The following is a 25,006-nucleotide window of genomic DNA, read 5'->3' on the forward strand; positions in this document are numbered from 1 at the left end:
ATGGGAGCTTGAAGTATTAATCCATTGGTATTGTTTTTTATTCGTAGTAAACCCCTGACGAAGAGCCGCCAAAGGCTCGAAATGCATTGGGTACATTGTTTATCATGACCAAGGATGTGTGGTGAATTCTATCGTGCCCAGAAAAAGGTCCGGATGGGCATATCTGTTACATTAGAAACAATGAAAACACCAACATCGCACGTGTGCAATTGATAAGAACAATAAACTGAAGTGATGAAACTCATTTGAAAAGTTGGATTAAAGATTTTTTGAATTGTAAAAATGGAAGAAACATTTTCAGGAGAATCCTGTTATCGCTGTGCGCCTGGCAAAGGAGTGTAATTGCGCTTCATTAAGTACGTCATTTGAATCCGTGATACCAGGGTGGATCACGTTGTCTAGGCTGCACGCAAGAAGTTTGAACTGGATGATTTATGGCATAGACGAGAATATTGGTGTGCACTGTATCACTTTTCTACATTCGTATGTTGGATGTGGTCAGTGAAGAGATGCTGTACGTTGGGAGGTAAAATGGTTAGATGCTGGACATTGGGAGCTGACAAGGATAGATTCAATGTAATTTGGAAGGTAGTCTTGGATGAGATGCTGTATGTTGAGAGGCGGTCAGTGCTGATGCTTAATGCTGCAAGGTTGGCAGAACTGAGATACTGTTTGTTGGGAAGTTATCAGCTTTGTGATGCTGTATGTTGGCACGTGATCAGGTGTCAGATGCTTGATGTTGGAAAATGGTCAGGGATGAGATGTTGGGAGGTGATCGGGACTGAGGTGATATTGGGTGGGAGGTGGTCAAGATTTAGGCGTTGGATGTTGTTGGCTGGTTAGGGTAGGTATAAGGTATGTTTGGAGGTGGGTAGGACTCAGATACCGTATGTTGGAAGGTGGTCAGGACGAGATGCCGGCTGTTGGGAAGTTTTAATGGCTGGAAAGTTGCAGGCAAGGTTCTAATCCTCATTCCTCAGAGCCATATTTGTACTTGAGCCAACAGGATACTTGATTCAACAGATAATTCCCCCAATATATTTAAGCCTTCCATACCTGCTGGAGCTCTGTAGCTCCTAGCATTCAATCCTCACAGATCCAGGCCAACAACGTGGGTGAAGTAGGCAAGACCTAAAACCAAAAAGATACATTAGAACACTCCAAATTATCTACTTGTGCAATGAGAGGCTTGATCTGTTACCTTTGCCAGGTTTTAGTGCTACCGGAAGTCTTCAGAACTCTACGGGACACTCCAGACCATCTCCAATTGAGCATTTTGCCTTACTTCAGTTGGTGGCCTTGGAGCAATTCATTAAATATAAATAACAGAAGGTCTAGAATGGAAACTTTCTTTGCTTCAGCGTATATTTCAACAGCAGAAGACCCAACATGAACCTGCTACTATGTGTGTAGAAATGGTCTGCAACTGTGTCTGGCTCTTAAAGGTTTAGCACCATCACCACGTTTATTCAAAATGTTTGTACTACCACTGGATGATCTTATTGAGAAGGACCATCGGGTGTGTTGCCATCATTCTCAAAACACACTGAAACATACCCTCATCATCACAACCACTGAGACAGTACTCTGGTTCTTATGACTGCCAGGCTGAGGTGGCCAACCATGGAGGTCCTCTAGGGGTGTCACCAGGGGTACCAGCTACTCCCCCGGGTCCCTCCTGGCCCTGACTTCCTCTTTGGTGCTCCTTACACTATCCTTGCTACCAATGACCCATGAGTATTGATGCATTCCCAAAGGTATTTCAAATAAGACTGAAAGAAGTGAGAAATCTAAGTTATGCAGGAAACTTGGCATTCAAAAGAGATTTTTGTTGTTTTCTTTCTCACACTGAAAACAAACATCCGTAAAAACTATCCAGCGTGTTGTACACAGTTGTATCCGTTAGTATGTCAGACTAAATGTTGGTTTAGCCCTTTTGTTTAAACAAAGAAGATGTCACTCATCTTCTTTCTAAACTGACATTTTAGTGGCTTGCAAACTGGCGAATGTTAGTTATGAGTCTAAAAACTGGGGGTTGTATAAAGTGTTATAAATAATTGATTTAACGGAGGAAGGAATTGGCCAGTTTTTGGAATATGGACATTTTTTTATTTCGTTTTTTATGTAATGAAATGAAAGTGATGTGTGATAAAATAGTTTCGGAGTAGGGTGCAACATGTGGGAAACCTTGTTTCTGGTCTTAACTGTATGTTATTTATGTTGATGAAAGATAGGTTCTGATTAACTGGTGAAATGGTTGATGTTTTTTATAAACCCTTAACATATGAGGCCAGGCAAGAGAGGTGTTTTCAATCTAAGAGCGAACAGGAGATTTGAACAAATTTTATAAACATATGCCCTTTTGATGCTTGTTTGGACTTCAGAAGCACACTATATGGAGAGCTTCCATCATGTATAAACGACATTGTGCAGCCTTTGTGGAAAGTTGCTGCTCATCTTTTGAGACACTGTTCTCACGTTGAACCCCATGCTATTGTTTCAATGTGACCCCATGCCATATGGGACGCTGTGTTTAAATTCTGGTCTTATATCTAACACTTCACTCCTCTATAAGCGATCTGATATTTGTTCACCTCAGTTGGACTACTTTTGGACACATTTTCTACATTAGGGAAGGTTCAGGGGAAAGAACTAGAATTGATTGGGTATCTATGATGCCACTAAGTCATCTGGTAACCTCAACTCAGTATTCTGGTGTGGTATCGAAGTTTTACTATCGAGCTGCACTTACATAGACTCCACAATTTCGACAACCAGAATATCATCAAACTAAATAGATGTGCAGTTAAGAATAGTACATCTATTCCTCCATCTATCTCTCTCATATATATATATATATTTAAAATATTATGCCTGAAAGGGTATTTTTTTTATATATAACTCAATAAAAAAAAATTGATAATCATCGCGTCAGTATATATGTGCATATATATATATATTAGCTTGACAATAATTTGGTAGTCGACATAGCGGAGTCGATTTATGTGTAAGTCGATCTTATTGACTGCTATATAGTTATTTACATCCCTCAAATCCAAAACACTGATGTGCGCTTCTCTTCATGATTAGGTATGAGTAGGGTTTTCTGTTTCGAGTGTTTAGGTTTTGTGGGTCCAGTGCAATTTTTCCATATTTTTGGAAATCAGTGTTTATACAGCTGCCTCCCATATAACAATAATCACACAAATATGTGTTTTCTAGTGTTTACAAAGCACATTGCGGTTATTGGAGCACGCATTATGTCATCATGCATACGTTAAAGGAGGAATGTTGCAAACTATGCTGTGATCTCTCCTTTAGTACTATGTGATGGAAATAGGGTCTTTTTAGGTTTTGGCTGTGACAACGCATTCGCTGCATGAGCTCTAGCTTGCTAGAGATATTGTGTACAACAAGGGGCTTGCAGCTCATTCACTGCTTATCATTTGTTGGCTTCAATGTCACTCTTATTTGCTACCTTATAATTGGCCAGCATGTACTTGGTTCACTTCCTCTTCGTTCAGCTGGAGCATGGGCTAAGTACTGATTGTTTCAGCTTCATTGTTGTCCTTCCACTGATGACGCTGTGATTGAGGTACTACTTTTATGTTTGTTTCTTCACTGTTGTCCTTGTTGAAACTCTAGTCCTTTGTAGCTATGTTTTACTATGCCACACCCACTTCAAAGAAGCCCCTTTCGGCTTTGAAATGTATGTTTTTGTGACAACAGATGGTACCTGCTTCCAAATGTATTTTCAGTAAGACATGGATATGGGCACAGTTGCCTTCTTTATGTGATAGGATTTTTCCCCAAATGTGATTGTTTTCTTACCCTTGGGGAGATTAACGGATCTGCTCAGAATCACAGGGATGTTGTGTTGAGACCTAACGAGCATTGGCAATGCCAATAGGCCTTGCTCAGACCCTCCAGCTTTTCGCGATTTCGCGATTCACGAAAAAATCGCGAAATCGGCTGACTATCGCGATGGCCGCGATATTTACAATTATTGCCGCGATAATTATAAAAAAGTGTCATCAAAACAAAGTATGCCCTTTTATTGTCTGTTTGCGCACACGTCACTACGTGCCGCCGTCCAGCCGTCAATACCTGCTTCCTCCTAGCCGTGGCTTCTTTGATGTGCAAATGCAGCTACTGGTGCCTCGCTCCGATCAGTCCCACGTGAACAGGACCTTTACTCTCATGATGACGCCATTGGCTCAGCGAGAGTGTAGGTCGGCTCAGGCTGCGGAAGGATGTTATCTGTTTCCTGCCGCCTGGGCATTTCTTGGCATTAATATCTAGGCCTGGGGAAGGTTGCTTAAGAAATGTACAAGTGCAGGTGGGCTGATTGACGAGTGCCTGGTGAGCACGCTCCATGCCGTACTTACTGCCTTTTGTTGATTTTATTCTTCGTGTAACACTGCTTTTATTGTGGTGGCTCAGCAAACTCTTGCCTTGTCAGAAAGCAGGATTAGGAGACGGCTGATTGACCTGAAAGAAGTGTTTTGTTTATTTGGGCTTCTGTCCATGTCTGTGGGTCAGAGAGTGGTCAGCGATCCGTCATCTTCCGTCACATCACCTGTTCTTCAGAAAACTCCGAGAAACTGTCATGAGCAATGGAGCCTTCAACTACTATTTGTTATAATGCCCGCTGCTCAGAATGTTAACCGTGGTTAACATCCTGCATAGAAGGTGTTAAGCGATGTTAATTGCCCAATTATTACCTGAGCTGATAGCAAGGCTGTACAGTGAGGGCAAAGTAAATTAATAGCTCCTAATGCGCAAACAACACGAGAATAATAAAAACTAGCAACAGTTGTTCCCCAAAGACCACACAAAAACAGGCAAATAAACATGGCCGTTGTTTCTAATTCATGTCATTTTCACTCAATTTACAAAGCAGACAAACAACCTTCACACAGTCAGCCAATAACAGCATCCCACATCGGGAGCAAATTCGTCTTTTGGGTGCTGTCGAGGTTACCAACCGTACAGACCCATTACATGTAAAGTGTGCTCCTTTCCTGAATCTTTTTAAACAAATGCAATTTTTATTTTGATACTGTCAACCACACGTCAAATCTGCTAACAACGCAGCCATGCTTCGTTGTAACTAACTTCTCTAGACTGGTCAACAGACTACAAGCTCAGCGCTATATAATACAAATATTTTAATAAATTATTAAATGATAAAAGGCATACAGACACCACCCTCCTGGTAAACAGCTCAAAGCAAAAAGCAAATAGTGTAAGTGAAAATGCTTTGAGGCACCATATACCCAGCCGGGACAGTCTTCAGTTAGGGGGGGGAAGAGGTGGTTAGAACCATACAGAGAAACACTAAATGATCCATTTCTAAATTAACCATTGAGTGCACAGGAGAAACTCTTAGTGGGTGGCGGAGACTCAAGTTTTTTTGGAGCAGTTCCCTCACAAGGATAGTTACTCAGGCACGAGTGCAAATCTTTGGGGTAAAAAATTGAGGATCGGAAGGTAATGAAATAAGGGGACAGGGTGAGGATGGATTGTGGAGCCTGAGGAGGAACTTAAAAATGTAGGTGCACCATCAAGAAAGGAAAACTCTGGAGCTGGCCTCTGTGGGTCTTTTATGGTCTGTAGTAATTGTGATCACATGTAGCATGCATATCTGCAAAACCATATTTTATGAGGATAACTGTGAGTTATTGTTTTTCTCATAGAGATCCTTTTGTTTGCTTGTGGAACTTATGCAGCACGGCGCTGAATTCCTTTTGTGTCCAGGAGTTTTCATGCAACAATAAAAATGTCAAGTTAACTGCTGAATAATGCTCCCGCAGTTGCAAGATCAGCATTTTGTCATGATAAAATAGGGCAGAAGATTATTATGCCTGCTGCAAAGTACGAGAATCAGGTTACAAAGGCACTAGGCTAGTGTCCTTCCATTTCTGGTACTTTGCTGCAGTTTCAAGATATTCTTAGAGTTTCTAATTGCTCAAATGAGGGTATTTCTGATATTTATTTGTTTCCCTAGACTTCATTGTTAGATTTTGTTCAGGAGAAACTGTCACTCATAACCGTTGAAAGTCACTCATATTTACACTGAATTTATGAAAATGTCACACATAAGCAATCTGAAACCTTGTCAGCTATGTACCCTGCAGCAGCGCTTCAGAACTGCTGGGGATATTTTAAGGTCCTTTCAGACCATAGGGTTTCAGATAAGAGGATAGATTTTTTAATGGATTTCCTTGCCTTTGTTCACTCACAAAGTGTCACTTAAATTGCCACGCTTAATTCACTGCATTACTTTCTAGTAAAGCATTCTAGCAGCAAAGCAGAACTTCCTGTATGGGTCATATTTGTATTATCAATATATTTTCAATGTTAAAAAGGGTGATAGAAATTACTGATTTTTAAAATGGACGGGTCCAGGAGGCAGCAATGCCCCGGCAGGGGTGCATACATGGGTGCTAGAACACCCCTGGGTGATTTAAGGCTGTAAAGGAATGATTACGAGTAAAATAAAGTGCCGCAAAAATGCCGCTAAATTTCCATTTTTGTGCCGCTAAATTTCCATTTTTGTGCCGCTAAATTTGCAAACCTATGCCGCAATATCCTGGGGGGTCTGCTTGCTATTGAGGGTATTTGCTCTATGAATGTCTTGCGCAGCATTGCTACAAGTCATTCTTAAACAAGCATTGGCATAGCCAATAGGTCTCGCCTTTGGGACCTTATAAGTGTTTAGCCATGCAACAGTTGCATAACTAAATACTTATAAGGTCCCAAAAGCGAGACCTATTGGCTATGCAAAGCGGCCCTGCGGCCGCGAAAGTGAAAGTGATCGCGATCACGATCACACATCAAAGCGGCCGCTCGGCCACAAAAGTGAAAGTTATCGCGGTAAAGCGCGGCGCGCGCCTGCGCACATGCACTGTAGCTCTAGGCTGGCCTGGTAGCACTTTGGAGCCCTCTCAATAAGTCTCGACAGACCAGCGCATGCGCTGGGTCAGGCAAGACCTAAAAAGGACTATGATGCATCCAGCGCTAATGTACTTAAGAAAAAAGCGCATTAGCCCTGGCTGTGTCATAGCGCTTCTTAAAATAAGCTTCAGCCACACTGCAATGCATCCACACTGCTGTACACCATGGCTACAAAACATTGCCAAAGTCATGAGCTCTCATAGGCGAGACTTATTGTCTTTGCCAAAGCTTATTTTTATTACATGAATCTATCTCATTCAAACAGCACACTTTCACATTCAATGACTGACTCGCACACTCACTGACATGCTTACAGTCCCCGTCATACTCAAATTCTGTCAGGATTCTGTATGGCTTACACAACTTGTGATGGCTCACTTTTTTGTTATATTTGAATATTGTATACAAAATCAATGCTTGAGCACATTTGAAGGCAAAACCAAAGGGGATGATGGACGGAGTGTTGAACATTGCAAGTACTCACCCCCAGTCAACTAATCTGGGTTTAATCTATCATCATTCTTTAGCTCACTCCGCCACCCCAGTTCAGGCATGGCCATATGCAAATCAGCCTGACCCTGTGCCTCATGGAAACAGTCCAGCCCGAACTGCCAAGCCATGCCTTCCCTGGACCGGAAACCAGCATCCTGGGACCGGTTTCTGGCTAATCAGCTGTCATCAGCCAGGCTAGCTTGAATCCAGTGGCAAAGTGAGCAAGGGACCCACGTCTGGGCATACCCTGTCAACTTAGGGCGAACAAAGCAAAACCAAAGGGGAAGTGGGTCCCGTGCTGTCCATGCCACTGGAATCAAGCAATCCTGGCTGAAGAGGGGTGAAACCCCGAAAATGGTCCTAGGATGCTTGTTTCCAGTCCAGGGAGGACCTGGCTTGGCAGTTCGGGCTGGACTGTTCCCATAAGGCACAGGGTCAAGACTGATTTGCATATGGCTGGGTTCAAACTGGATTGGCATGGTGAGCAAACAAACTATGGATTTAGGCCCAGATCTCTGTACTGGGGTGAATGTATGATATTGTTCTGCATTCTATCCATCAGCTGTTGTTTTTGCATTTGTCACAACGGGTGGGACGGGTATGCCCAGACGTGGGTCCGGTGCTCTCCATGCCACTGGAATCAAGCTATCCTGGCTGAAGAGGGGTGAAACCCCGAAACCGGTCCCAGGATGCTTATTTCCAGTCCAGGGAGGACCTCGCTTGGCAGTTCGGGCTGGACTGCTCCCATGGGGCACAGGGTCACGACTGATTTGCATATGGCTGGGTTCAAACTGAAATGGCATGGTGAGCAAAAAAACGATGGACTTAGGCCCTGATCTCTGTACTGGGGTGAATGTATGATATTGTTCTGCATTCTGTCCAACTGTTGTTTTTGCATTGGGCACATATGAAGGTCGCGAGTAGCATGCGTTTGATAAAGTTATCATTTAATTAATTCATAGTAACTATATTAGCATTTGTAGCGGTGATTAACCATGTGAAAAAGAGATTACCTTGTGGATCCCTAAAACTACAGGGTTACACAAGAATAATTTGTGGCCACGCATTCGTAAACACCCAAAACCTGAATATTTTAGCACGCCATCACTGTTTTTAGGCCTCGCCTAGGCAGTGCGCATGCGTTACTCTAGGAGATGACCTTTTGGAATCGGTCACCTCATTTCAAGCACTCGTGCTTGTGGCAGCATCCACCTTGCGGGAGCGAGCAGCGGCGTACAGGGGCCATCTGTTTCCAATTAGCATGGACGCGCACGGGTCTGCTCTCTCCCAGCAAGTTAGATGCTGCCACAAGCACGAGTGCTTGAAAAGAGCTGACCGATTCCAAAAGGTCATTTGTGCTTCTGTTAGCTTTGTTGCTAAAATCCGATTTGTCATACGATTATCAAATAAGCATTGCTCATTCTGCCTTTTCCCATACAGTGTTATAGCTTTATAACGGCCCAAGGATTGCCCAAATTCTCAGCTACCAGTCTGTGCTCTTATTGAAATGGATGGATCCACTTCTATGCCTGGGGTCCTGTAGTGGCAGCGGGCTATCTTTTTTGTTTTTGTTTACCATGCAACCAAAAAACAGAAAAAGAAGCCAGTGAAACCTGGCTGGCTGTTCAGTACCATGCCCCTTGTGTACCCCAATCTAAAAGATATGGGTGATCAATCGCATACGATTGCTACATCCATGCACAATGACTGCAGATGCCGATTCCATCTTCTGGCATTTACGTCACATTGAGGCCTGATGCTTTCCTTAACTGCACACAGTGCTAAAGCCTTCCCACAACCTCTTTTGAGACACTATACGCTAGATGTGTATCGACAAATCCTCCAATAGTAACGGACATTCATTTTTGCAGACGACAGATACCATATTGTGAAAATCATATTTAATCAAGTATTTCTGCTTAACTGCTGACAGACCGTGATGAACTGTAAAATCTGGCACTGTTCGAATGTCAATTCTATTGCAAGACTAGAGGCTCCATTATAACCAGGGCCGCTGGCAAAAAAGCAATTCCGAAGTCGTGCTTGTCCCCCATAAATATGAATTTGCCGCACTTCTACACACGCCATCTGCAAATTATGCAGCAGACGTTAAATTAACAAAACATGTTTCCAGATCAAATGGATACAAAGTTGAGAACAAACATTGGCATAGCCACTAGGTGTCATTTTTGGGACCTTATAAGTTACATTGCATATAGGTAAGGAGCAATTAGAAAAATATTTTTGGAAAGCCCATCCAACATATACCAGACGGTGAGTGAGCAGTGGCCATTCAATAGGTTTAAAATTGTTCATCCCATTTCAGAAGTCCATTTTATAGAAAAACACATGTTATAATATTAGAAGCACAGCTTGAAGCGACAGGATACCCGAATGAGTAATAAAGAATGGATGTGACTAGGATTTAAAAATAATATAAGATTCCTCTGAAATTACCAATAAGCAATACATTCTCGTTAATTTGTCAATTTCGAAGAATGGAAGTATCCGTTTCATATCAAGTTTCAGCATAAGACTATTCTCCAATAACCTTTGCATATCTCTGCTGAGCATGAAAAACAAGAGATTACCTCTTAATTATTTATATGAGAATGCAAGAAACCTTCCACGCATGACTAGCCCCTAAACTGATTTTATTTTTATTTGAGAATAATCATGATGTATCTGTGCAACAAATTATAAACATAGGTTGTCTAAGCATCACTATTGGTATGAAAGTAAAAAGCAGGAAATTGAACACCACATACAGGACCTATCTTCAATAATGTCATTGTGGCTCAACATTTGTAGGGGGACGCTGTACGCAAGTTTATTTATTAACAGATATTTGTAACGCGGCAGAGTCTAAAAGTTAAACATTTCGCCAATACCTTGCAGACAATGGCCAGTAGATGGAACTCAAGTACAGCACAAGAACCTCTTGCTGAATAGTTTGAGCAGGGTTATGAAAATGCTAAACATTGAACAGTACAATGAATAACTGTTTCATGTCATGGTAGTTTGGGAAACCTTGTGGCTGAAATATACTTTTAATACTGTAAAGGGAAAGGGGACCTGCTCCAGGTATAGTAGCATAGTCAAAGCAGTAGATAATATTGCATTGGCAAGGGCTGTTACAAAGAGCGAAATCATGACATTGCTGGTTAGTGACAATGTAGAAATGAGAGAAGCTGTGGGCGAAATCCCTCACTACCTCTTCTCAGACTGCAAACAGACAACAAGTGTGGCCACGCGACCACGCTAATTACCAACAGATGGCCCCTACAGTCCACTATAATTCAGTCTTTCACCATTCCGTCCTTCTGCCCATCCATATTCACACCTATGCATCCATCTCCAAACCTATCCATTCATCCATCTATCCAGCCATCCATCCTTTCAATCATCCTTCTCTTCATCCACACTTTCACTCATCCGTCCTTTCATTCATCCTTTGTCATCCATCCTTGTACTCAATCTAGCCATTTTGTTTTTCACTCTTTCATCACCCATTCTTTCACTCAGCCATCCATTCATCCATCCTTTTGCTCTTCCTTCCACCCAATCTCTCAACCATCCATCCACCCTTTCACTCGTCCATCCTTTTTCATTCATCCACCCTTTCATTCAGCCATTAGTCCATCCATCCTCCCTTTCACTCACCAACCAGTTTCTCATCCATCCGTTCTTCCAATTATCCTTTCCCTCATCCATCCTTTCCCTCATCCATCCTTCCATCCACCCACACTTTCAATCCATCTGTCCATCCTCCCTTTCACTCACCCACTAAGGGTAGAATGTTCTAAATTAAACAAGCATTGGCATAGCCAATAGGTCTCGCCTTTGGGACCTTATAAGTGTTTAGCCATGCAACAGTTGATGTTGTTGCACCAAGGATATTGTACTGCATACCTAAATACTTATAAGGTTCCAAAGGCGAGACCTATTGGCTATGCCAATGCTTGTTCTGAACTGTTTCTATTCCTACATGTAAGTGGAATTGCTACTGTGTTGATATTGTAAGTTGCCAAGTCGCTCCATGTCAGGTATAACACTTTCAGCTAGTCTTGAATTTTTTAACCAACATCATGTTGCAGTCTGGAACTTGTAGTTTTGTTTTTGGCATTGTAAGAATAGACGCAAAATCCCCAGCATGCAAAATGCAGCGAGCTGAAAAGTAGGGTTGGCGGAAGGTGTCACACATGACAATGGGATTTGTGAATTAGGTTTTTATGGATGGTTTTCACTGCAATTGTATCTTCTTGAAAAAAATTAAAAAGCCAGTTGTGGGAACTATTATGACATTATGCTTTCAATGGTGCAAGTTTGCGAATTATGGAAATTGGTATTATGCTGTTTTGGAATGTAGAAAGGGCTGTGTTATTCTTTCATCGCTCTACCATACACTTTCAACAGGTTTTTGCACCACTCACTGAATGAATTTTAAGCTTATTAACTTTTGAGCTAGGATACTTGAGAACCGGCTAGTTTACCAATCAGTGACAAAAATAAAAACACCGGCAAAAGATCAAATCTGATTTTAATTCTTCCATGTTCTCCGCAGTATAAAATTAGATTAACCATATCTGAAAACATGCTTGTAAATCCTGCACTGCGACACCAACCACACAAAAGTGGAAAAAACAAAAACGAAAAAGAAACAACATTTTAGTGGCATCAGAAAATATTAAAAATGCAACAGACTACCGTAGACTAGTCTTCCTTCTTGCTGTCGTCTATAAAAAAAAAAAAAAAATACAAAGACTCATATTGTCTTTTCCCCTTCAGCAAGAATTTAAAAAATACGAAACATTCTCTCACTTCAGTTTCATTCAGTGGCAATTTATTTCGTGAGAGTACAAGAAATTGTGTCTTTATCAATGTTTTTTTGCTTACACTCACAAGGACTAGTTTCAATCCTGTGTGGTTTTACTAGTATTTATCGGTTTAAGCATAACACAGGAAACCTAGGTAGAAGCTAGTCCTTATTCCCTCCCGGGACACAGGGCTTTCAGGAAGTAGGAACTGCAAGCTCATCCAGCCTTTCAAAAATATAGGGATCTAAGCCATGATTCCTGGAATATATATTCATCGATTGTACCGAAGGATCTTACATTTGACTATTGAAGCGCACTAATTCTCAGGTGTGGCAACATTGAGCACAGAGAAGGTTGTTGGATGGCATGGTTTGCAGCAACCTTCCCTGTGCTCAGGTACTCTCCGGGTCTCCAATCGTACCAAATAGGTTGCAAAATTCAATCCACTCAGCAACTAATGAAGAATGCTTATAACACGTGTTAGACCTGGCACCTTGGCGTGGGCCTCCCTTCCATTTTTTGCTGTTGCCTTATGTGTTTTTGCTGGTTTTAGATGCTTTGGGCACTGTGCCACTGCCATCCAGTGCCACAGTGCAAGAGCTCCCTTTGGTAAATTGATGTATGGATTAGTGATTCCATGATTGGCTGATTTGGTTTACCTGTCAGACCCTAGTACAGTGCACCAGGAGTGCCCAGAGCTGGTAATCCAAATGCTGCTAGTGGGCTTGCAGCACTGGTTGTGCCACCCACAGAAGCAGCCTGTTAAAGTGTGTCTAAGGCTTGCCATTGCAAAGCCTGTGTGCAGTCTGGTACTGCCATGCTGACTGGGCAAGTGCACCCACTTGCCAGTCCCTAGACCTTCCCTTTTCTTCATATCAGACACCCCTATGATAGGCCCAAGGGCAGGGTGCATTGTAAGTATAAGGTAGGACATGCCCTGGTGTGTGTGGCACGTCCTAATAGTGAATTACAGCCATTTTCGTTTTTCACTATTGCAAGGCTACCTGTTCCCCATAGGCCAGAATGGGCAGTTTGATTATTACATCTTATAATCCTAACCGACTCAGGGAACATGGGGGAAATTCGAGTTTAGTATGACTGAACTCAGAATGATAAAATACATCTTTTAGTGAAGTTGGTTTTAACATTCTGTGTTTGAAAATACCACTTTTAGAAAGTAGGTATTTTCTTGTCTATCCATCCAAACCTGCCTCCGCTATGTTGTTTATTCCTTGTCTGGAGTTTGAGTGACAGGGGCTGGGGGATTCCAGGAGACAGGGTGAGTCAGCACAGGGCTGAATAGAGAGATCTGCAGCTAGATGGGTGGGAGGAGTTGCACCTGGGACCTGAATAGAGCTGTGCCTTCCCTCCACAATGCTGGCTCCACCTCCCGTGGTGCATCTGATGTCTCTGGCCTGCACTCTGAAAGGAAAGAAGGAGCCTTGTCAACAAAGTGCTCCAGGACTGACCAGAACTGGTTTGGACTAGGCAAAGGCCTCTCTGCCTTCAGAGAACAAAGAGAAACTGGGTATAAATATGGGGGCCCAAACCCAAGAACTTTTGATCACTTTGGGAAACAAGAAGAAACCTTTGCTGAGGAGTGGAACCAGAGAGACTGAGGAGAGACTATCCCTAAGCTTGAGGGATCGGCCTGCAGTGGTTGCCTGACTGCCAAAGAGAGGAGAGAATTAACTTTGTGTACTTTATTCAACTTGTGAAGGATCTCCGAGGGCTTGAGAAAAGAGCTTGCCTCCTGCTGAAGTCTCAGGGACAACAGACTTCACCCACCAGCTCCCCGAGAGTTCTTTGGAAATGCCTGCTGTTTTGCGAGGCTTCCTGAAGGACTGCGTGTCGCAAGGGACTGGAAGCGCGACTCACAAGCAAAAAGCGTGTTGCCGCACTGCCGCTGTTGCTTCACAACGAGAAAGCGCCTCGCATCGCCGGAGAAGAGGATCGATGTCGCAGCAGATGCCGCCACATCACCGGGAAGCATGTTGCAGTGCCTGTCACGCCCAGAAGAACCGTTGAGTCATTGCAGGGTCCCCGAAGTGCCTCACATCGCCGGAGAAGAGGATCGACGTCGCAGCAGATGCTGCCGCATCACCGGGAAGCGTGTCGCAGGTCCTGTTGCGGCTCGCATCGTTGTCGAAGCAACTCGCATCACCGGAGAGAAGGATCGACATCGCATCAGATGCCGCCGCATCACCGGGAAGCATGTTGCAGGGCCTGTTGCGGCTCGCATCGTTGCCGAAGCGTCTCACACCAACGGAGAAGAGGATCGTCGTCGCAGCAGATGCCGCCGCATCACTGAGAAGCGTGTCGCAGGGCCTATCACTGTCCGCATCATGTCGCATCAAGAAAAGATGCCATCTTTGTTTCTTTCCACCGGATCTGCATCGCATCACGGTGTTGCGTGCCGCATCGCCACGGAAGCGTAGTAAGAAACCGTCACATCACCTCCCCTTGCAGAGAAGAACCGACGCATCCCCTATGCAGCAGTAGGGACCCGACGCATCACCGTTTTTGCGTGTAAGGAACCGATGCATCACCTTCCCTGCAACACTTTCGCTGTATTGCATTACGCATCTTAAGGTACATTGAACTCAAAGTGTCGCAATTTAACATCTAAAGAGAACTAAGCTAATTCTACCATTTTAAGTACAGTATTGTGGATTTTTGTTGTTTGTGGTCTTGTGATAAGTCTATATAAAGAATACTTATTTTTTATATAAAACTTGTGTGGTGTCCATCTGTAGTGTTGTCACTTGGTTACTGTATGTGTTCACAAATGCTTTAAACACTGCCTCTGAGATAAGCCTGTCTGCTCGTGCCAGGCTACCAAGGGGGTGAGCAGAGGTTATTTTAGGAGTGTACCCTCTTACCCTGACTAGACGCAAGGGTCCCTATTTGTCAAAGGTACCTACCTCTGCCAACTAGAGACCCCCAAATCTATCAACACCCTTTTAACTGGTAGATTTGTAGCCCCTGCTTTAAACCCAAGTCTGCCTTGTGGAATGCTGTCCTAGTGTGTTTTTGTCACATTAATGACTCGTGCTTTAAATTACCAATATTAAAACTTGTTTGCTTGCCACCATTGCAAGCAGAACGTCATAATAGTTGCTCCCAATGACTTTTTAAAAAATGTTCAAGAAGATAAAATTTGCGGTAAAAACTAGCTATTAACACTGATTGGCAAATACTTTTGTGCACTGGAGAATTATTTACATGCAGGCAATACTGAATCTGCAGTTGGGATTTTTCTTCCTGCAAAATTGTGCTAAACTACTCTGGACAATCCTCTATTGTCGTACAAGTTCTACGGTAGGAAATGTAGACTAAGGATAGAAGCCTAGGTGTCCTGGAGTAGGGTAGGTGAGGGGATCAAGAAAAGCCCCATGCATGGATCATGCTCCCCAACCTAGAAGAAGTCCCAAAGCAAGCTGTGGTATTTTTTAACCCTACCACATCACACACAATGATTATACTCTCAAGCTGAGGCCTTTCCATGATATGGAGTGAGACTCACAGTGGGGCTCTGTGGTCGAGTGGGCACGCCTTCCTTTCTTAACAGAGTGGCTACTGTCATGTTATCGGCTATAGATTACTGACGGTGGTGTCAGCAAAGTGAGTACAGTTGCAGGAAAGGCCTTTATCCATGTACCTGGTTTGCAAGAGCAACCTAACAGCCTCTCCAGCGGTTTTTCAAATTGTCATGCCAGTCTCCAATAATCAGGTTCTTCATTCATCCATGCATACTATAGATGTTGTGAGGGCTACTTCTCATTAGATAATGCATGCACATGCGATGCTTGTGTGGTGAAGAAGATGTGTGTGAAGAGCAAGTGGTACATGTGGCTGCAGGCATAGGTGGTTCCATTTTGTATCAAGTATATGTTGGTGGACTTAAGATGAAATCATAGGCGAGAGCCCATACAGCAAAGGTATCTTGCAGCAACCCAGAACATTCCATGGGTGCTTTTTCCGTCAGTCAGAGGAGTGTTGTTGGTACTAAAAAAACAAGAATACCGAGAGTCCCTTTGAAGATAGTTCCCTCTGTCCCTACCTGGGCCATTGTACGATGGGAGAGGTTTCGTCCCACAGTTTGACAGGTGGTCAAGTGGGGCTGCTTCACTTGTCTTTGGGTTTTTGTTTTGAGAGGAGACTCCCCTCTACCTCTGCCTTCCTGCTCACAGTTGTAACAAAGAGCACGGCTATCAGACTGCATGGAAATCACAAAGGTGCGCAAATGCCCAGAACTGATCACAGAATTGAACTGTAGGTATACACAAGGACTGTTTGCAACTTTAATATACAGATGAGGCAAAAAATTGTAGTCATGTGCCAAGTTTTCTTGACCATGTTCCTAGGGTCCCACACCAATGGTGACCTGAGGATTCCTCTGTTTTCCAGGTTTGGGATACTGACTGGCAACTTCCCTTGGCAAATTCAAGACTAGTAATCTAGGGAAAATCTGATTAGCCTGCCAGGAGGGTCTGCCTGCAACTTGCATCAAGGGAAAGAGCTGGGTCACAGTGAAGGAGAGGCTTTGAATGTCCCCGTGCTTGAAGAAGACACTGCATCTACATACTGCAAGTAAGTTTTGGAGACTTTGATGTCTCTCCCCAGGAGAAGCGGCACTGCCACCTATGGCTAATGGTGTCCTGGAAATTGACAGCCTGTGAATTCCATTCTGCGATCTAGGACCTAAATGTTTGAAATGCTAAAACGGCTGCGATGGTCCCATGCTATCTGACTTACAAAAAAACGCTGTTCTCACAAAGGTAGAGAGCGAGAGACTGTGAGACCAGTTGCCCTCTCCCAAAGCCAATAATCACACCCAAAAACAACTGGAATATTCAACGAGATGGAGGAAGGGGGTCCTTCCTTATACCTCTTGGATATCCAAAGATATTGGATTAGACGCCTCACTCACTTTATCGTGACATGCTTCATCATCGGTGTCTATCCACACAGTGGTAGGATGGTACCAACGGGACGGACTCAAATAAAGATAGAATGGGAGTTCTTAGATAAATCAAACTGGATAAGCACAGATCCAGAAGAAAGATATATGGTTAAAAATACCGCCCTAGCCATTAAGCCACACTGACAAGTCCAAGGTGCCGGTTAGGGAGAGTGGGCAGATGACTCGGATCTGACTCATCTCAAAAACTTTATAATTAACTGAAGCCATTAAGTGAAACTCTCCCTTGCCTCTTCTGGGAGGCTGGCCAGTGTTCCTGTACTCCTCTGCCCAGCGGCCCCAGTAACAATCCTCTAAAGTACCTGTAACCTGTATGGCCTTTCCTGTGTAGGTATTGAACAACTTTTTCTATTGTATGCATCATGCCATGCTTTTCCTTTTCCCCTTCTCTCCCCTCCTGTCCAAGTCCTCTTGGTGTTACTATCTCCCTAGTGGCTTTGCCTAGATGGCAAGTTACATAACGGTTCTAGCATTAAGCTTACATGCAATATCTTGTTCTTCTTGTTATTGTATAGGAGGGAGATGTGTGGCATCCTGTCTTGGGTGGCAGAGTATTGGCTGGCACTTGGTCCCTGGGGATTGGCCCAGGACCAGCAACCATGGTTGTAGGGATTGGCTCCTGCCCTCAGAACCTTAATGTCACCAAGGTTCCACTACAGCTTCCCAGAGGTAACTGTAACGTTGTGAGTGCAAGTTGCTCGGCAGTGGCTGAAGTTAGAGAATGACCTGTACCTCATCTCCTAATTACTGTGTGGCGACTGTTCATTTATGACCAAGAACCGGGCCAACATTACACTCTGATTCATGTGAACTGAGTTTAGTAGCTGCTTATTCTCCGAGACCTCTGAAAAAGTTGCCATAGTAGGCCTGAGAGTAAATTTGCTAAGTTCTTATATAACACTCACAAATATTGTTAAAATAAAGGTGCTCTTATCCTTTTAAATAGAGGGTTAGTATTAAACGATAATCCTGATATCAAAAACATTGACTATGTGAGTTATGACAGGATGATCAGAAAGTACCTGCACTGATGACGAAGGCAACCAGAGGGGTCCTGGCATTTCCTCCAGCTGCAAAAGAAAAATGCTGGTCACTCAGTGTGGAAGTAGACATGCCATAAAGTGTGGAAGAACACATACATGTCAAAGTGTGTCTGGTGTGGACATGCCAGTGGGTGTTGATTGACAACTCAATGAGTGTTACTAAATAGGTCAGTGAGTGTGGCTGAAAATAGACCTGCCGGTGAGTGTGGCTGTGCATGGGCACGTCTGTGAGTGTGGCTGAAGCTGGACATGTCCGTTTATGTGGCTTATTATGGACAAGTCAGTGAGTGGTCGCTAACTGGTGTCAGTGAGTGTGGCTGTTGGACATGTGAGTTAGCATGGCTCTAAGACATGTCAGTGTGTGTGAATGGATAAGGACATGTCAGAGAGTGTGACTTGAGAAGGACATTTCAGTGGGTGCAGCTGGACTTGGGCATGCCAGTGAGTGGCTGGTAATGAATATCAATATGCGGGTGTATCTGCAAATGGTTTGTCAAAGTGACTATTAAGAGACAAATATGTGAGTAGGCGTGAGTGGAGCTAGATAAGCCAGTGAGTGTATCTGAAGATGAACATGCTTGTGAGTGTCTGGAGCTGAACATGCCAGTCAGTGTAGATGGACATGTCAGGGAGTGTGGCTGGAGTTGCCAATGAGAGTGGCTGGACATGGACGTGTCAGTGAGTGTGTTTGGAGCTGAACAAGTCAGTGGGGATGGTTGGACATCCGCGCGTCACTAAGTGTGGGCATATCAGCAAAGCAGGTCAATGAGTGTGGCTGGAGCTTAACATATCAGTGAGTGTAGCTGGACATGGACATGTCAATGAGTGTGTCTAGAGCTGAATATGTCAATGAGTGTAACTAGAGCTGAACAAGACAGTGAGTGTGTCTGGAGCTGAACATGTCAGTCAGTGGGGCTCGACATGACAATACCACTAAATCTGTCTGGGCTGGGCATGTCTGCAAACATAGCCCTAGATGGACAAATCAGAAAGTTCATTAAGAGCTGGACTTGTCGCTGAGTGCTGGAGATCACCATGTCAGTGAGTTTATATGGAGATGGAGTCGGAGTGCACTGCACTGTGAAATGCAGGCCGAGGCTGCCTCTGAACACATACCCTGTTCTCACCTCTTAAAACCTGATCCTGGGATGTAGTGTTAGACTCACCTGAGCTGGTTGTAGGGTTCACCACCGGAGTTGTAGGAGCTACAAGATAAAAGTATATTATCTGTGAATGTGTGGATCAGTCAAGACAGTTAGTCAGCCAGAAACAGAAATGCAAGTGTGTGTGTGCAAAATCCCACAATTATCAATCAAGATGGGTGGGTCAGTGAATGTAGCCGGTAAGAGTCTGAGGACCTGCTGGGTTGTGGAAAGATGGATTGGGATATCTCCATCTTGTCAATATTGTTCTATTAATCCCACTGATCTTTTGACTTCTGATACAAAAGAGGGAGGAACTATAACCATGTGAACCTGGAAACAGGTTGGACAATATGTATTCTAGATGTTATAGACCAGGGAGCATAGACAACTGTCCCTTCAGATCCCTCTGAACTTTCATTTACTTTCTTTGCTTTGTTGATAGCAAATAATTGCATAGAACACCAGGCGAGGGGCAGGTACTTGGTGGGTTGCATGGCAGATTAATGTCTCATCACCCATGCTGGTGTCACCAAAATTCTGTACCTAAACTGTTCCACTGACTGCAACACTATTGGGTTTGTATCCTCCCCATGAAGAGATGTAAACTATACAAAGAGGCAGAATAAGGGCCTTATTTAGAGTTTAACAGGCAGGGGACGTCTTCAAAATATGAAGGATATAGTGTCCGCCCTATGACAAGTGCCATGGGCAATAATCCACTTTTAATTCAGTGGACGGGACATCTGCCATGTTTGTGACAAAGTATCTCATCTGGAAAACTCTATATAAGGCCCTAAGTCACCACCTTCCTCCGGATCCCACAATAAGCAACAGTATGCCCCTTTTCAAGACCCTGTTCTAACAGTGGAGCCCCTTTACCTTTCAGTGACTGTTGAGAGCTGATGGGACAGCAAACCAAAAGAAAGGGGCTTTTCATGCTTATGTGAGTACAATTGCATTGCTTATGCAACGGACAGACTCCCCTTAGGGCACATACGTATGTATGTGTGAGTGCAGGTGAGGATCCATTTCCAGGTTATTGATGGTGGCAATGTAATGCTGAGTATGGAGCACATTCATTATTATGCATGCTTATTCCGTAGTGTGTTGCATTAGTTTCCTGTTGCTTGACGAGTCTATTTCGTCATGATACTGTGGGTAATATTATGACTATTAAGGGGCTTTCTGAAGTGTATGCTTATTGCAGTGAATGTTTTTATATTATTATTATTATTCAGCATTTGTAGAGCATGTAGCTACTCTTGGGCATCCCAGCGCTAGCGACTGAAGGGGAGACGGATGGAATTATATGGCTGATTGTTGGAATAACCAGGTTTTTAGATGTTTGTGAAACAGAAGTAGATGGGATTCAGCTCGAAGGTGTGGGGGTAGAGTGTTCAAAAGGTTTGCCACATTATAGGAAAAGGATCTTCCTCCAGCTCGTGTTCTCCTGATTTTGGGGACGACTGCAAGATTGAGGTTAGCCGATCGCAGGTAATTCTTTGGGCGATAGGGGGTAATGAGGGATCTGTTGATAGCCGGACCCGTTCCTGAAACAATCTTATGGGCAATGCAGAGAGACTTAAATGTTATTCTTTCGGGGATAGGCAGCCAGTTTTTAGAGCTGACTTGGCTGACTGGGTTTTTGGGATCCCGAGCAGCAACCTGGCAGCACAGTTCTGGGCAACTTGGAGCTTCCTTAATGTTGCTATAGGAGCCCCTAAGTAGAGGGGGTTACCATAGTCCAATTGCGATAGGACCAGAGCCTGAATCAGGATTCTTTTTGCAGCCATTGGCAGGAGAGGGAGGACCTTTCGAAGTAGACTAAGTGTGCCAAAGCAGGCCCCTGCCACCTTCACTGCTTGGTGGTCAAGCTTGAAGGAATTGTATAACCAGACACCCAGACTTTTTATCTTGGTTCTGGGAGTTGGGGGGGGGGGAGACTAGGCACTTGGGCCATATCTGTTTAAGATCCAAGTTGGAGTAGTTACCTAAGGGCATGAGTTCTATTTTTCCTCCATTACTATTATTATTATTATTATTATTATTATTATTATTATTAATAATTAATTCTTGATATAGCCCATGGCTACCCTTAGACATCCCAGCGCTAGTTGCGGTCAATCACATTTCCTTTTTCCTTTACTCCAATTTTTGGAAGAGCCACGTCTTAAGTTGTTTCCTGAATGAGAGGTGGTTGGTTGTGGATCTAAGCTGTAGAGGGAGTGAGTTCCACAGGATAGAGGCATTGTAAGAGAACCTGTATCCCCCCGATCGTGCCCTTCGAATCTTTGGTACCTTGGCTAGAAACAGACTGGCAGATCTTAGATTGCGCAGAGGGCGGTGAAAGGAGAAGAGAGTGGAATAGATTTTTGGGCCTGTTTTCCAGAGGGTCTTGTGTGTGATACAGAGTGCTTTAAACATTTATTTTTTTTAATTTACCATAAAAGCAAATAAAATACAGAGTTAACAAAACAAACAATCCATTTCATACATATAGCCTCTGGTAATCACATGGTTGTTAGACATTTGTTCCTTTAAAAAATTTAAATAAGTTCGAAATTTAAAATTGACATGACAATGATATTCATAAAAGTTAAAATATTATGGTCTCTCAAAATTCATCTTGCTTAATCTTAGATAAAAACAGCATTATTGATCAAGTTCCTTCGTGCAATCCACATTGAATGTAAGAACTTAGTTACTGCACAGACAATCAGTGGGTCAGTATCTGTTTTTAGTATCCTAAAAAAAGCCAAATAATGATTTATCCCCAGGTTCTTGCACAGCTGAATTATCCATATCTTCCTAATATAAGTGTAAGCAGGACAGAATAGGATAACGTGGACCGGGGTTTCATCCTCAATGAAACAACCAGGACAGGGGCGTTCTAGTCCCCCTTTCCATCTATCAGAAAAATTAAAAAGGGGCAAGGTGCCATATCTGAACTGTAAATAAAGCTTTTTTGCTAGTGTTGGTTGGATTAAATCGATCGCAGGCTCAAAGCTATAAACGGACTTTACATCCAGAAAAGCATCTGTTAAGCTTGAGGATTTTACTAAGCGAAAGAGATTCCTTAAATTCATTTGCTTGGCAGCACTCGCCACTGCTTTCTTAGAAATAGCTGGGCAGGAAACTTCAGGGGTGAGCCAGAGTTCCTCAAGACCAGTCAATGCAAGTGAATGTTTGACGAATGCTAGCCAAGGAATCCCACCAGAACCAGTTAGAGCCATGACAACTTTAAGCTCCTCCTTATAGGTCACCAGCTCAGGAGTACTCCAAAGACGCTTCCAATAGAGTAACGGTCGAATAGTGATAGCGTCAACAATTGGACAGACATTTAAGTCAAGTCTTAGCGGGATTAAAGGAGTGCTTTTTGGAAGATCCAATAGTTGTCTTATAAAATTATTTTCAGTTATGGATAAGTTGCTTACTGATGTATGACCCCAAAGTTCAGCCCCATAGAGCGATGAAGCCCTAGCTTGCACTTTAAAGATTTCAAGTGGGGGACTAATGAGTTTAAGAGAACAGCTCTTCTGAACTTTCAGGATACCCCCCTGCTGCTTGAGTTAATCTTAAGTTAGCCTTAGCCACTTGAGGACCCCAACCCATTTTGTCATTCAAGGTCAGACCCAGATATTCAAAGGTTGAAACCCTTTCAAGGGGTTTGCCATCCATCATTGGATGAGGGCGATTGACTGTCTTTGCATTGAAAACCATATCCTTAGTCTTATTTATGTTAACCACCAGGTTTCTTTTAGAACAAAAATTGGAGAATTGGTCTAACACGCGCTGCAGCCCCATTGGTGATTTTGAAAGCAGAAGCGTGTCATCCACAAACATTAAGGCGGGAAATCTTCGGGCGCCCAATTTGGGGGAGTCTATATCGTTTTTAGCTAAAAGATCTTCGATAAGCCCGTTGAGAAAGAGAGAAAATAGGGTTGGTGCAAGGACACAGCCCTGCCTAACACCTTTCTCAATCGGGAAGGCTCCTGTTAGCTGGCCTTGTTTACCGAAGCGTACTCTAGCGAAAGTACCAGTGTGTAGAATTTTAAGCTGGTGGCATAGGTAAGATGGAACCCCCATTGTTGATAAAATTGACCATAGTTGTTCTCTGTCCACCATGTCGAAGGCTGATTTTAAATCGACAAATATAAGGTAAAGACTACCCCCAAGGTCACATGTTTCCAATAAATCACTTGTAACCTGAATAGTTGGTCGATAGTTGAGATTTTCGCCCTGAAACCCGCCTGAAGCGGATTCAAGATGTTATTATCAGTAGACCAGGCCTCCAAATGTTGTAACAGTACCCTGGCATAAATTTTTTGTGTAACATCAATAAGGCTAATCGGCCTGTAGTTTGAAGGTTGTAGCGGGGAGCCCTTCTTATGTATTGGGATAATCTCCGCCCCAAGCCAAGTGTTGGGCAAAGATAACCCCTGCAATATCGCATTAAATAAGACCAAAAGATAGGGGGCCCAAACTATTAGTTCTTCTCTGAATAGGTCGCCCGGGATGCGATCAAGACCCGGAGCTTTATTGGGCTGAATCCTGAGAATTGCCGACTTTACTTCCTCCAAAGTGTATAAGTGCGCCGGGCATAAAGGGTTCGGGGCCAAAAGGCTCTGAGGGGCTTCACTAATGCAAGAAGGAGAAAGAGAATAAAGGTCTTTAAAATAAGTGGACCAAGCTTCCTCGGATATATTAGGGATGATTGCAGATCTTCCTGCTGTATTCCCAGTATGGACAAGGTTCCAAAAGGACCGTGAATCCTTTGCCGCAAGGGCAAATGAGATGGCAGCCCAACGGTCAGCCTCCCATTCAGATTTCGCATTCTTTAGTATTTTCTTATATGCCTGTCTAGCCTGAACAATGCACTGTCTGTTTCCATGGCTGATAGCCAATAGAAGTGTAGATTTTGCATCCCTACATCCTCGATTGAACCATGGGTTATCTCCAGAACATGGTTTATTTTTAGTGGGGCCTGCTTTATAAAAGGTATCCTTTAAAAGGGTGACCATCTCACTATGGATGTCAGTGATTACAGTCATATCGATATGAGATGGGTCACTAGAGGCAAAATTTGCCTTTTCGAGAAGGGGGATTACATTTCTATATAAATTAGACATTGTTTCAATAGAAGATTTCGCGGCTGCCCATCGAACTCTTCTCCCACCTTGCTCTAAACTTAAATCACTACTAGGGGAATTGTTTATAGCAATATCCCCACCAGTTGGTTTGAAGTCCATCTCAATTAACAGAGGATTATGGTCACTTTCAGCGCGCCGACAAACATTATTCGTTCTGAGATGGGGAGCCAGTGCAGATTCCTCATTGCTGGTTTGGCTGATTGTTTTCTGGGGATGTTGTGTAATAGTCTGGCTGCGCAGTTCTGTACTACCTGAAATTTACTAATTACGGAGTTTGGGGTGCCCAGGTAAAGTGCGTTGCAGTAGTCCAGCCGAGGCAGTATAAGTGCTTGGACCATAGTTCTGCGTGCGGTAACTGGGAGAAGAGTTACTATTTTCCTCAGTTGTCTTAGGATGCCAAAACAGGTGGCTGCTA

At 43.5% G+C, this 25,006-nt stretch overlaps 1 protein-coding gene and 1 long non-coding RNA gene across 2 annotated transcripts in view; one reads left to right on the forward strand and one right to left on the reverse strand.

The window, feature by feature from the left end:
* Positions 1-25,006, forward strand: part of LOC146857246 (pancreatic secretory granule membrane major glycoprotein GP2-like) — a 606,316-nt gene that overhangs the window by 36,664 nt on the left and 544,646 nt on the right. The gene's annotated exons all lie outside the window — the stretch shown is intronic.
* The window catches only part of LOC146857247 (uncharacterized), a 41,984-nt gene that overhangs the window by 3,313 nt on the left and 13,665 nt on the right, over positions 1-25,006 (reverse strand). The window contains exons 3-5 of the long non-coding RNA XR_014979882.1: positions 19,463-19,501; positions 18,276-18,323; positions 1,057-1,131 (exon numbers count right to left, since the gene is read on the reverse strand). This is a non-coding gene — a long non-coding RNA (uncharacterized LOC146857247). The remainder of the gene's footprint in view (positions 1-1,056; positions 1,132-18,275; positions 18,324-19,462; positions 19,502-25,006) is intronic.

Source organism: Triturus cristatus, chromosome 3_2, assembly GCF_964204655.1.
Source record: "Triturus cristatus chromosome 3_2, aTriCri1.1, whole genome shotgun sequence".
Lineage (NCBI taxonomy): Eukaryota > Metazoa > Chordata > Amphibia > Caudata > Salamandridae > Triturus > Triturus cristatus.